A 14,154-nucleotide genomic window follows, 5' to 3' on the forward strand; every position below is an offset into this window, starting at 1 on the left:
CACAGGCTGTTCAGGTGGGCTGAACAGTACAAATGGAACTTAATCCATTTTGGGAAGACTAACAAAGTAAGGGTGTACATGTTGGACAGAGGTTCAGAGGAGCCATGGTACACATGCCCATAAATCCTTGAAAGCAACAGGATAGGTAGATAAGAGTTAAGGAGATATGAAATACTTGCCTTTGTCAGCAAAGACGTTGAGTACATGAGTGAGGGGAAAAAAGAAACATTGGTCTCTTTCCATACTGTAGAAATTCTTTCGGCCCATCAAGTGTGCACCGATCCTCCAAAGAGATCTCATCCAGATCCCCACCCCATCCCCGTAACCCTACATTCCAGCATGGCTAACTATCTTGGACGTGGGAAGAAACCACATTACAAAGTAGAAACAAGGACATCATGCAGATTGCACACAATCAGTCACTCTAGGCTGGAATTAAACCCGGGTTCCGAGTGCTGTGAGGCAGCAGTGCTAACCACTGATATGCTAAGAGACTAGATAGAGTGGGGTTGTTTTTCTTAGAGCAGACAAGGCTATGGGATTGAGATGTACAAAGTTATGAGGGGTGTAGCGAGGCCAGTAACCAGGGTCTCAATTTTAAAGTAAGGAGCAGGTAGTTTAGAAGGGATTTGAAGTAAATGTTTTTCACACAGAGGGTGAACTAGAACTCACTGTCTAAAAGGGTGGTAATGACAGGAACCCTTAAGACATTTAAGAAGTTAGAAGAGCTATTGAAATGTCATAGAATACAAGGCTAATGGCTAAGTGCTGCAAAATAGGACAAGAATAGATCAATACTTGATGATAGGTGCAGACATAAAGGGATGAAGGATCTTTTTCTTTGCTGCAAAGAACTCTGTGACTCTGCTTTCACAAGGATTTGAGAAGAATGAAAATATTAACTTTTATCATTTCAAGTTCAATTTAAACATTTATCTAATTCTTTGGAAGCTAAGATAAGGATCTTGATATGAGGAGGATGAGCTTCACTCTGTCATTCTACTACTTAATATTTTACAAATTTAGGTGACTGAATGCAAAATTCATAATTTTTACCTTTACACATTTATACTTTGTGTATACAGTTTGATGGACTTACTTTTGAGTAGGGTACAGTTATGAGTTCTCCACCCGAATATGTACTGTTTTAAAATGGCTCTGTACAAAATAGCTTTGTATATTTTTAAAATTCATTTGTGGGACATGGGTTTCACTTTACCTGTCCCAAGATGCACTTGAGAAGCTGGTTGTGAGCTATCTTCTTGAACTGCTGTTTAAAAACAACCATGAAGTACAGATGAAAGATAGTGTTTGACGGGTCCTTTCAATATTGTCATTAGTGGTTGATGTATTTGCACATTTGAGCCGTAATATTATAATATACATTATTTTAAGCACACCTCATGCTTTCTTCCTATTTCATAATAATGGCAGAGAATACATATGGACACAATTGGGAAGAAAGGAAAACATTAGAGAAAAGATTAGCGAACTGAGGGCACAATCAGTTGTTTTAAAAATAGAATTATGCTATGTCATTGGATCGGTAATCGAGGGAGTAATCTAGTGAATGTAAGTTTGTTGAACCTTATCGCAATTTGATCATTCAAATTTATTGTGAAAACACACAACTAGAAATAAAAAACTAACATTAGTAAAAAAGACTGTGAAGCTGTCAGATTGTTGGAAATGCCTGACTGGATCATTAATGTCCTTTAGTGAAGAATAATGGCCAGCCTGGCCTGGATCTGTGACTGCCATCCTCCACCAATATGGTTCAAGAAGAAAACTACTGCCACTCTGAGGGCAACTAGGAAGGAGTAATAAGTACTGACTGTGCCAGCAATGTCTATATTCTGTTAATTAATTGTCTTCAAAGTAGAGAGCAATTTGGCAAAACAGATGACACTGGAGGGCAGCATTAGGGCATTGACTGAAGAAAAACATCCACCAGTTGTGGAATGGAGAGTATATGCAGAAATGTAATGCGAATGTAAGGTAGGCCAGGCTAGGGGAATTTGAAAACATAGGATTTTTCTTCAGCAAAGTCATCCTTGACTAGTGCTGAATAAGAGCAAAGCTTTTCACCTTTCACTCATCAAGACAAACACAGGAATGCCAGATTTCAAATAAACTCAACAAACTGCAGGAGAAAGGAGGCTGATTTGGTCGGCAGGTTGACTGGCTGAGGCATTGCCATAGAAAAGGTGATAGCCCAGAGCACTCGGCTAATACAAAAAAGATGCAAAGTTTTATCGTAGTCCTGACCATCAGTTCAAATTCTGTCTACCATGTAATTTTGAAAACAATTATCTATTTTTCTAATCGATCTATTCAGCGAAGTTATTACACACTTGGTTTGCAAGTGGGACCTGAACCTGGGCCTCCCTGAGGACTCAATCTCTGAGCCCATCCTACCAAACAATTGAGCAAAATCGTGTATTAATTTCAGGTAGGATTCCAGGCGTATTGGACATACATTTTTCCAATTGGCATAGCTAATTGAATTAAATAGCATTATCCTTTAATTGTTTGTGATAGAATACAAGCCATATTGTACCAGCCTGCATCTGAAACACCCAGAGCAAAATGACGAGTGTTAGATGTGATTGCATGATTGGGCAGCATGGAACAATGTTGAAACACCCTGAGTGTGCTCGTAGCTATACAAATAAACAATTTAAAATAATCATTTTAGCTGATAAAGTTCATTTACGTGTGCTGTATGCAACATTCGTATGGGCACAGTGATCTAATTTCTGGAAGCAAAAGGAACAGGAGACAGTCGCATAGTGGTAATGTAGGACTAATAAAATAGAACCCCAAGCTAATATTCTGGGTACATGAGTTCAAATTCAACCAGAACTCCTGAAATTTGTGTTCAATAGAAAAAAAATCTGGAATGAAAAGCTGGCCAAATGACGACCATTTAACCATGGTCGATTGTTGTAAAAAGTCCATCTGGTTCACTACTGATTTGTCGTGATGCAATTCTGTCATTCTTACCTGTTCTGGCCTAAGTTTGACTTCAAATTCTCAGCAATGTGGTTGACTATCAGGGAGGGATGGGCAATAAATGCTGACTTAGCCAGTGACAACTCACATCTCATCAACAAATTTTAAAAGTCCTGCACTTATTTTGAATTACCTGAGCACCAAGGGAGCCTGTAGTTCTCTGTTCCTGCACCATAATTTGATGCGATTGTTTGAAGTTTGAATGTGGGAAGTATACAAATGGGACAGTCTCCATCTGAACCGTGCTGGGACCAGTGTGCTTATCAACCACATAACTCAAAAAAAAAGTTAACTCTCTGCTTTCTCTCCACAGTGTGGAAACAGGCCCTTCGGCCCAACAAGTCCAAATCCAACCCTCCGAAGAGCAACCCACCCAGACCCATTCCCCGACATTTACCCCTGACTAATGCATCTAACACTACGGGCAATTTAGCATGGCCAATTCACCTGACCTGCACATCTTTGGACTGTGGGAGGAAACCCACGCAGACATGGGGAGAATGTGCAAACTCCACACAGAAGTAGAGAGGATTTTAAACTGAACAGTGGGGGTAAGAGATCATCTTTAGGAAGAAGTGGTAGAACAAGCAGAGTCAAAACTAAAGACAAAGGGATGTTACAGAAAATGATAAACCATGACAGGGAACTGTGGAGATTATAAACCTAAGTGTCAGAGTTGTACAGCATGAAAACAGACCCTTCGAACGAATTGTTGATGCAGATCAGGTATTTGAATTAAATCTAGTTCCATTTGCCAGCATTTGAACCATGTCCCTCTAAACCCATCTATTCATGTGCCCATCTAGATGCTTTTTAAATGTTGTAATTGTACCAGCCCCCACCACTTCCTGTGGCAGCTCATTCCCCAAACACACCACCCTCTGAGTGAAAAAATTGTCCCATAGATCCCTTTTATATCTTTCCCCTCTCACCTTAAACTTATGCTCTGTAGTTTTGGACTCCCCTACCCTGGGAAAAAGACTCTGGCTATTCACCCTATCCAAGCACTTCATGATTTTATAAACCTCTCTTTTATAAACCTCTATAATGTCACCCCTCAGTCTTCGATGCTCCAGGGAAAATAGCCAGTTAACAGATAAGAGTAAAATTTACAAAGAGTGTAAAAAGATAAAACTAAATGTTCTGCATCTGAATGTAAGTAGCTTTGGAAACATAACTGATAAACTGAGAGTGCAAACAGAACTGAATAAGTATGATCTTGTAGCCATTACAGAGACATGGCCACAGGATGACATGGTTAGGGACCTGAGACTTGAAGGGCATGGACATTTAGGAAGGACAGGAAAAGATGGTGTGGTGGCTCTGGTAGTTACGATGATTTCAGCACAAAGAGATCGATGAATTAAGTTCAGGAAGCCAGATGCGGAAATAGTTTGTGTAAAAATGAAAGATTATAAAGGCAAGGTGTCACTTGTGGGATTGGTGTACAGGGCCTTAATTTTTGTGGATAATAAAAACCTACATATATTTGTTGCTTCTGACAACAGCAAAAATTCAAATTTTAAATCCTCATACAGGGCCTTAAATTCTAAACATGTAGTAAAATGGAGCATAAAGTAAAAATAGTGAGAGCTTATTAGAAAGACACAGTGATAATCATGGGAGATTTTAATCTACATGTCGACTGGCAATGTCATTGAGCAAAAAGTGATAAAGTTTGGCGCTGGAAAAACACACAGCAGGTTAGGCAGTATCTGAGGAGCAAGAGAGTCGACCTTTCAGGCATAACCCTTTCTCAGGGTCCTGACCTGCTGTGCTTTTTCCAGTGCCACACTTTATCGACTCTGATTTTTCCACCATCTGCAGTCTTCACTAACTCAAAGTCATGAAGCAAAGATTGTTTAGATGAGTTCGTAAATATTTTAGTAATTGTTTCTTAGAACCATATATTCTGGAGCTGACCAAAGAGCAAACTGTACTAAACCTGGTATTGTTCGGTGAGATATGATAAATTATCCCAAAATGAAGCCCCTAAGTTGCATTGACCCTGTGGATGGAACAGTGGCTCAGTGGTCAGCACTGCTGCCTCACAGCACCAGGGTCCCAGGTTCGATTCCAGCCTCAGGCAACTGACTGTGTGGAGTTTGCACATTCTTCCTGTGTCTGCGTGGGTTTCCTCTGGGTGCTCCGGTTTCCTCCCACAGTCCAAAGATGTGCAGGTCAGGTGAATTGGCCATGCTAAATTGCCCCATAGTGTTAGGTGCATTAGTCAGAGGGAAATGGATCTGGGTGGGTTACTCTTCGGAGGGTTGGTATGGACTTGTTGGGCCGAAGCGCCTGTTTCCACACTGTAGGGAATCTATTCTAATCTAATATGATTGGATTTTGTTTTCAGTGTGAGGGAGTGAGGAGCAAGCACAAGACAATTTTTTAAAAATCAAATAATCAGAATACATGCATGAAATTGATTCTGGCTAAAGTGAATTAGCAAATGGACAGAAAGGACAGAGATGCACTAGCAAACACGAGAAAGGATTTTTTACTGAGTACAGAGGACAGATACATTCCAATGAGTAATAAAAATTCCAAAGGTTGGACCCATGCCTATGGTTAACTCAATGTTAGTTGTACTATGAAGCTAAAAAAATGCATATACAGAAATTGCTGGAGAAACTCAGCAGGTCTAGCAGCATATGTGCAGGGAAAGGAGAATGAATGAAAGGAGAATGACCCTTTATAACTATTAATATCTAGGAAAAGGTGCTACATATGCTGCTGACAGGGGACTGGGGATGCGGAGCAAGCAAATAGGTGGAGAAGGAGCCCAGAAAGAGAGAGAAAGACCGTTAGGCTGATAGGGATGGATAGTGGTAAGCCAGGGAGAAAGAAAAACTTGTAATGGGGGCCATAAGGAGGCGAAAATGGATTAGCTGTGCTGAAAGCAGCCCATTCATGACTGGGCCAGGTGAAGGAAGGTGTTCAGATTCTAAAATGATTAAACTGGACATAAAATGGTACATATGCTGAAATCAGGGAGGGCAAAGATGAAATGATAGGTGGAAATTGGATTCAATATCGAGTTCAATAATTTTAGATCCTGAACACCATCTTCCATGTTCTCTACTCACTTCCACGCCCCAGTCCCTGTCATCACATTGGCTGCTTTCATCACATCCAATCCATTTTCACCCATTAATGGTCCCCATTAGCATCTTTCCTTTCTCCCTGGCTCACCATTATCCAGCCCTTTGTCTGCCAGCTATCCATCCCTATAGTTCTCTTTCTCTGGGCTCCATCTCCACATAGCATTCACTCCTTCTTCTTCCCACACACACCCTGTCTTCAACATATATACCACCTTTTCCGAGCTATAAACAGTACTGAAGAAGAGTTACTTGATCCAAAACATTGACTCTACTTTCTGACAACATGTGCTACCAAACCTGCTGAGTTTCTCAAGCAATTTCTATTTTTGTTTTGGATTTCCAGTATCTGCAGTTCTGTGTTTTTTGTTTAGAAGCAGCATATAATTACCCAAAGCCAACATGAGGAGAGAGAATACAAGACAAAGCTAGCCAGTACCAAACTATACTGGTGTTCAGTAAAGAAGAAAAGAAATGACATTGTGAGGGTTGATCATACAGAAAGTGAGATTGGAGAGTTAATAATGGAAGATACGAAAATTACAAATTAACTGAATTTGCATCAGACCTCACTATAGAGGAAACAAATACAAATTGCTGGAAAATGTCAGCAGGTCTGGGAGCATCTGTGAAGTGAAATTAGAGTTAATGTTTTGGGGCCGGTGACCCTCACTATAGAGGGCATTAGTAACACCCCAGAAGTTTGGATAAATTGGGAAATGGAAGGGAATGAGTAACTTGAGAGGAGGATCACATTTACCAGAAAAAAAAGTAGAATAAGTTGTTGGAGCTGCAGGCTGGCAGGTGACCACATCATAATAGACTTAATCCTAGGGCTTTAAAAGAAATGACTAATGAGATGATTGGTTTTAATTTACCAAAACCCCCTTGTACTGAGGATGATCCAATGAGACTGGAAGATAGTAATATAGCATCTTTATTCAAAAAGAAGGGAGACAGAAGGCAGAAAACAGCAGACCATTTAGCATAGTATTTATCATCTGGAAAATGTTTGAAGTTATTATTAAAAACTTATAACTTCGATAAGTTCAAGTTTATCAGGGCATGTCAACGTTGTTTTGTGAAAGAGAAATCATGCAGTTCATTGAGGAGGTAACCTGTGCTGTGGATAAGTAGATATACTGTATTTAGATTTCCAAAAGGCATTTGAAAAGATGCCATGTCAAAAAAAAAGTTCAGAGACGATTTACCAAACAAATACATGAATGAACAGGTTTTCATATGAATAAAAGTTGGACATGATTGGCTTCTATCTGCTGGATTTTATAAAGACAAGAGGCAACTTGATTGCAACATACAAGGCTCTTGAGGGGTCTTGACAGGGTACATATGAATTCCTTTAAATGTAAAATTTAGAACTGTGGGTCACTGATTAAAGATTAGGGACCACCCATTTCAAACAGAGGAATAAGGAAAAAGAAGTCTCACAAGATCATGAGTCTTTGTTCTTGAAATCTGTTCTGGAAATTGTGGTAACAGCAGCGTCCTTGAATAGTTATTTGGCAGAGGTATTCTTATTAAGCAAGGGAATGAAAGTCAAGCATGGTGATTGAATGGTGGAATAGGTTGTAGGAGCTGAATAGCCTGTATCTTCTCCTGATTCTTATGTGGGCATGTTGGCATTCCTGCATTTGTCCTGAAGAGACAAGACAAAAATTCTCTTTTCAGTGATATTCAAATTCTAAGTAAATATTGTCCTTGTATAAAAGTATTGTACAGAAATGTATGTATGAGCCAAGTAGTTGACCTGCATACTAGTCTGTGAAAGTCAATAGTATCCTATGTGAAGCAGCTTTTCAGAGTATTTCCTTATTCTAGATTATTGTAATATGTTTTGCCATCATTGAATCTCAGAATAAAGAGATGCCCATTTAAGTCAAACACGGCACCTCTCTCAGAGGGTTGTGAATCCATGGAATTTTTTACCTGAGAGGGCTGTTAGGCTGGGTCATTACGTATGTTCAAGACTAAGATAGACTTTTGATCAATCAGGAAATTGAGGGTTATGGGACAAAGCAGGAAAGTGGAGATCAGCCATGATCTCATTGAACGGCAGAGCAGAATCGATGGGCTGAAAGGTCTACTTCTGCTGTTATGGTCTATTGAGAATGATGCAAAGGAGGTTGCACAATTACCTTTTAGAATTTTTAATTACTTGAAAGGTGTTGATCCCATAAACAGTTTATAAAAGTCTCTTTCTGATAATAGTAACAATAAAATCTAGACTACACAAAGGAGGAATGAGAATTTTTAAAAATAACTTTGTGGAACCACAGTAAATAACGGATTTTACATGAAAAATGGAAAAATGAACAACTGAAGTATATGCAAAGGTAGGGAATGGAATCAAGTTACTAATTATTTTAAGCACAGGCCTATTGGGCCAGTGGCTCTTTCCTGTTATGTTCTGTGAAACCCAGATTAGATTACTTACAGTGTGGAAACAGGCCCTTCGGCCCAACAAGTCCACACCGACCCTCTGAAGAGCAACCCACCCAAACCCATTCCCCTACATTTACCCCTTCCCCTAACACTACAGAATTTAGTATGGCCAATTCACCTAACCTGCACATTTTTGGACCATGGGAGGAAACCGGAGCCCCAGAGGAAACCCACGCAAACACAGGGAGAATGTGCAAAACTCCACACAGACAGTTGCCTGAGGTGTGAATTGAACCTGGGTCTCTGACGCTGTGAGGCAGCAGTGCTAACCACTGTGCCACCCAAAAATTGTGACCCAGAACTTCTGATATTTAAGTTAATTTGAGTACATTAAAGGTTCATGGTATTTTTCTAATCTTAGCAAAATGGATAGTGAAAGTGCCTCCTCAATGAATGGCTAAGTAGCTGACGACTTAACATGCCATGCAACACAATCACTTAACTTTAAGAGTCTGAGGCTAAGTACAGATTCTTTCTTGCTGAAATGCTTGTGCATTGAATGAGACTAATTACAGAGTTTGTTAGTATACACTCATTGGTCCTTCCATTATACTAGGTTACTCAAAAACCTACATATCCCTCAGTATCTTGCAGCATTATCTTTGCATCAGAATTGTGTACACAGTTGTATAGCAGTATTTTACTTGGATTTGTGTGAAGGATCAAAGTATAACTATTAGTATCTGTGGTTGCTGTTAAATGCTGGAAATATATTTTGGGGTCTTGTGTTATAGAATCATAGAATCAAAAAGTAGAAAATATAGAAATGATAAGCAGAAATATGAGAAAGTCGATCAAAAATGAAACACCGTAGAGAGAAGAAATTAAAAAGATAAATCATATACAGCTATGTCTGAATAACATTTTTATCTGTTTGAAGATCTGAGGCCAGATTATAAAATTTAAAACCTGTTTGGTCAGTGGAATATATTAATTATATATTGATGTATTGTTAACTAAAAAAAATTGCTTTATGCATATCTGCAAACATAAATCATGATTTGTTTTCATCACACCAATGTTTATATTGCAGTCAAATTTGCATCAGTTTTTAAGATTTGTCAATTATAATGTGAGAAATGCTCTAGCAGAAAAAAGGACGGCACTGGAATCAGAATACTTGCTATCTTATAAGTGGCACTACCGAGTAGCATAAAGAAAGAAAGACAGGCATCTACAATGTAGAGAGAATCTCTGTACCCCAGAAAATCATACAGTCAGAACGCAACCCTTTGAATCACTTCAATTACACTTAAAAAAACACGTTGTGACCTTTGTCTCAAAAGCAACTAAATTAAGTGACTTCACCCAGAATTTACTTAATATTAATACTGGCTTTAGTTTAACATGTTATACATATTCTGATCAACCAAGATATCACGTGGTTTAGTGCAACATCCACTCTTGTTTCTGCAAAGTTAGTACACTGGCATATGTTAACCATAAGCAAACTTATTTTCCACATCATAGAGTAAAAACCCAACCACTTTAGCTATTTAGGGCAGCATGAAGTACCTTAATTGATTTCGGAGTCAGTCAAATGCATGCTCAAGGTTTGTGTAAAGATTTGTAGCTCAGGTGCTGGCTGTCATAGTTGTAGGTATGTTCACTGAGCTGAGAAATTGATTTGCAGACATTTCGTCCCCTATCTAGGTGACATCTTCAGTGCTTTGGAACTTCCTGTGAAGCGCTGCTCTACTGTCTTTTCTGGAATTTATTTGGTTCCGTTCCTGCTACTTCCTTGTCAATTCCAGTTGTTTGTTTTAGTGACTGATATATTAGGTCGAGGACTACTTGCTTGTTGATGGAGTCTGTGGATAAGTGCTATGCTTCTGGAAATTCTCTGGCTCTCCTCTGTGTAGCTTGTCTGATGATCATTGTGCTGTTCCAGTCGAATTTCTGGTCCTTGTCATCTGTGTGTGTGGTTACTAGGGACAGCTGGTCATGGCATTTAGTGACTAGCTGGTGTTTAGGGATGCAAATTGCTAGTTGTCTGCCTGTTTGTCCTATATAGTGTTTCATGCTGTCTTTGCGTGGAATCTTGTAAATTACATTTGTTTTGCACATGATGGGTATAGGGTCTTTTGTCCTGGTGAGTCATTGTCTGAGCATGGCTGTCAGTTTATGGGCTGTCATGAATCCCAGTGGACGGAGAAGTCTGGCAGTCAGTTTCGAGACATTTTTTATGTAAGGTAGTGAGTGTTGCTAGTGAGTTAGGTGTGGCATGTCCTCATTGCTTTGTTTGTCTGTTAGGCATCTGCAGATGAAGTTGCAGAGATATCCATTTTTAGCAAAAACTCTGTACAGGTGTTCTTTTCTCCATAGGTCAGGAGTGCTGCAGGGTGTTGTAGCCCTTTAGAACAGGATCTTAATGCACCTTCTCTTGTATGTGTTCAGGTAGTTACTGTTGTAGTGTCGGTGTGGTTTTCCTGTACACTTTCGGGTTGCATTCATCGTTCTGTGTTTTTTCTACATTACATCCAGCATGAAACACTATATAGGACAAACAGGCAGACAACTAGTAGTCCGCATCCACGAACACCAGCTAGTCACTAAATGCCATGACCAGCTGTTCCTAGTAGCCACACACACAGATGACAAGGGCCACAAATTCGACTGGGACAACACAATGATCATAGGACAAGCCAAACAGAGGACAGCCAGAGAATTTCCAGAAGCATGGCATTCATCCACAGACTCCATCAACAAGCGCTTGGACCTAGACCCAATATACCGGTCACTACAACAAACAACCGGAAGTAGCAGAAATGGAACCAAATAAATTCCAGAAGACACGGTACAGCAGTGCTTCACAGGAGGCTCCAAAGCACTGACGATGTCACCTTGACAGGGGACGAAACGCCTGCAAGTCAACTTCCCAGTTCAGCAAACACACCCACAGCTACGGCAAATGCATGTGCCCTGTAACATTATTTTAATACTCCCCCAATGCTGGGAGTTTCAGTCTGCTGCTGGAAACTTACAAACACTTCCAAATCTGCAAATTTCTCTGCCCAGGCAGCATTAAATGCCAATTATCCTGAGCCTGTGTTTACTTAACCTTTTCTGGCCTTCAATGGCCATAGTTCTGTCTTTAAAGTGGAATAGTATATTGTGCATTCACTAGTGTGACATTGCTGCCGTTATCAAGCAACCTATTAGCTGTTGTGGTTCTGTTCGCCGAGCTGGAAGTTTTTGTTGCAAACGTTTCGTCCCCTGGCTAGGCGACATCATCAGTGCTTGGGAGCCTCCTGCGAAGCGCTTCTTTGATGTTTCCTCCGGTGTTTATAGTGGTCTGTCCCTGCCGCTTCCGGTTGTCAGTTTCAGCTGTCCGCTGTAGTGGTTGGTATATTGGGTCCAGGTCGATGTGTTTGTTGATGGAGTTTGTGGATGAATGCCATGCCTCTAGGAATTCCCTGGCTGTTCTCTGTCTGGCTTGCCCTATGATAGTAGTGTTGTCCCAGTCAAATTCACACACACGCAGACAACAAGCAACATGAATTCGACTGGGACAACACTACTATCATAGGGCAAGCCAGACAGAGAACAGCCAGGGAATTCCTAGAGGCATGGCATTCATCCACAAACTCCATCAACAAACACATCGACCTGGACCCAATATACCAACCACTAAAGAGGACAGCTGAAACTGACAACCGGAAGCGGCAGGGAAAGACCACTATAAACACCGGAGGAAACATCAAAGAAGCGCTTCGCAGGAGGCTCCCAAGCACTGATGATGTCGCCTAGCCAGGGGACGAAACGTTTGCAACAAAAACTTCCAGCTCGGCGAACAGAACCACAACAACAAGCACCCGAGCTACAAATCTTCGCACAAACTTTGAACCTATTAGCTTACTTGAGCTATCATCACAGAAGATCCATCATATATGAGTTTTGATGTTAGAATTTAGGATCAAGGAGGAAAAAAACTTGTATTGACGTAGCACCGTTCAGCACCTTAGGATGTCCTCAGGCACTTTACAGCTAATTTACGAACAAATGATTGCATACTCTGGAATCTGAACTGAAAATAACAAATGCTGGAAATGACAGTGGGTCAGACATTATTATCCACGGAGAGAGAGCAAGTTAATGTTTTGAGTCCAGATGACTCTTCATCAGTGTGTGGAGGGGGACAGCATTTATGCTATATGGAGGGGGTGGGGGTGAAGGAGGAGAGAGGGCGTTCACTTATTACTTTTGATTTGTCACTTTAGAAAACACATCAGCCAATTTGCACACAGCTATCTCCCAAAAGCTGCAATATGATAATGAGCAGAAGCTATTATTCTAATGTTGATCCAGAAATAAATATTCATCCGGACATCCAGGATAATTCTCCTCCCTTTCTTTAAAAATGTGCAGTGGGATCTGTTATGTCGGCATAAAATTGTAATGTCTTAGTTAACATTTCATTCAAAAGAGGTCATATCCTGTACTGCAGCACTCCCTGGATGCTGCAGTCGGGTCTCAGCTAATTTTGTTAAATTGTACTCAAATTTATGAAGTTGTAAAGAACCCCATCATTCTGACTCAGGCAAGAATGCATCTAACTAAGCTATGGCTGACATGACAGCTCACAGAATCCATATTTACTATTATCTGTAATTGTCTTAGTTTTGTGGAGTCAGTATAATGGCTAATTAAATTGTCATAGCTCTGTGTGTGTGTGTGTGTGTGTGTATCTTAAGTCATAATGAATGATACAGTTAGGGTTCATGTCTGTAAAGGGATTCTGCAGGTTGTCAAAGAGTGAGACTAGTGCATCTGGTTAAAAAACATCTACTTCTATTCCATCTCTAAGACCTAACTTAATGGTTGCTTAAAGACACTACTTTGAAGTGAAATAAAGGAAAAAATTAATATCATTTTACAAGATAATTATTGCAAGGATGCACTTCAAGTTGTCATTTCTATGCTCTACCCTGCCATTAAGCAAATGCTCTGCTTAATCTTCCTTACAGAATAGAGACACATTTTTTCACATTCACAATATGTATAGCTAGTTGGAAGAGGAAATTAAATATTATAATATTTTCAGTAAGTCCATATTTATAGCTAGTTGGTAGTACAGATATTCAGTGTTGCTGAAAAAGAGACATCATATCAAAGCTTTTTGTCTTACACTCATCCAGACAGATGCAAGAATGTCAAATGTAAAGGAAACAACAATTCATACTTCATGAGAAAAGGGTGTTGACTGGTTAATAAGTCAGCTCTGATTGGTCATGGTGTTGTCATAGAGAATACACCTGGGAACTATTGTCCCACTTGTTTATTTTTAATTTAAAATTGGTGCAAAGCTGGATCTGTTTCTTTTTCTTGCAGATGATGGATCCTGCAACTGAAATAGATGTAAGTTCTACATGATAAATAGATTCTTGATCTATAGTGGAATCAAATGGAAAGCGCAGAAAAATGGACATGAGTGTCAGATTAGTCATGTTTCTATTGAATGTCTAAGTAGGCTGGAGGGGCCAAATGGCCCACTCCTGTTCCTGTTTCTTATGATGACTGAATCATATTAGCCCAACTGATAATCAGAAATTAGTTGTTAGAATGTAACTGA

The 14,154-nt window shown here is 39.9% G+C and overlaps 1 protein-coding gene across 3 annotated transcripts in view; it reads left to right on the forward strand.

Moving 5' to 3' along the window:
- The window catches only part of LOC122556465 (zinc finger matrin-type protein 1-like), a 103,750-nt gene that overhangs the window by 4,797 nt on the left and 84,799 nt on the right, over window positions 1–14,154 (forward strand). The window contains exon 2 of one of the 3 annotated variants that reach the window (XM_043703344.1): window positions 13,914–13,940. The exons of the other annotated variants lie outside the window; for them this stretch is intronic. The gene's annotated coding sequence lies outside the window, so the exon portion shown is untranslated. The remainder of the gene's footprint in view (window positions 1–13,913; window positions 13,941–14,154) is intronic. 3 annotated transcript variants of the gene reach the window in all.

Source organism: Chiloscyllium plagiosum, chromosome 1 (assembly GCF_004010195.1).
Source record: "Chiloscyllium plagiosum isolate BGI_BamShark_2017 chromosome 1, ASM401019v2, whole genome shotgun sequence".
Taxonomy (NCBI): Eukaryota; Metazoa; Chordata; class Chondrichthyes; order Orectolobiformes; family Hemiscylliidae; genus Chiloscyllium; species Chiloscyllium plagiosum.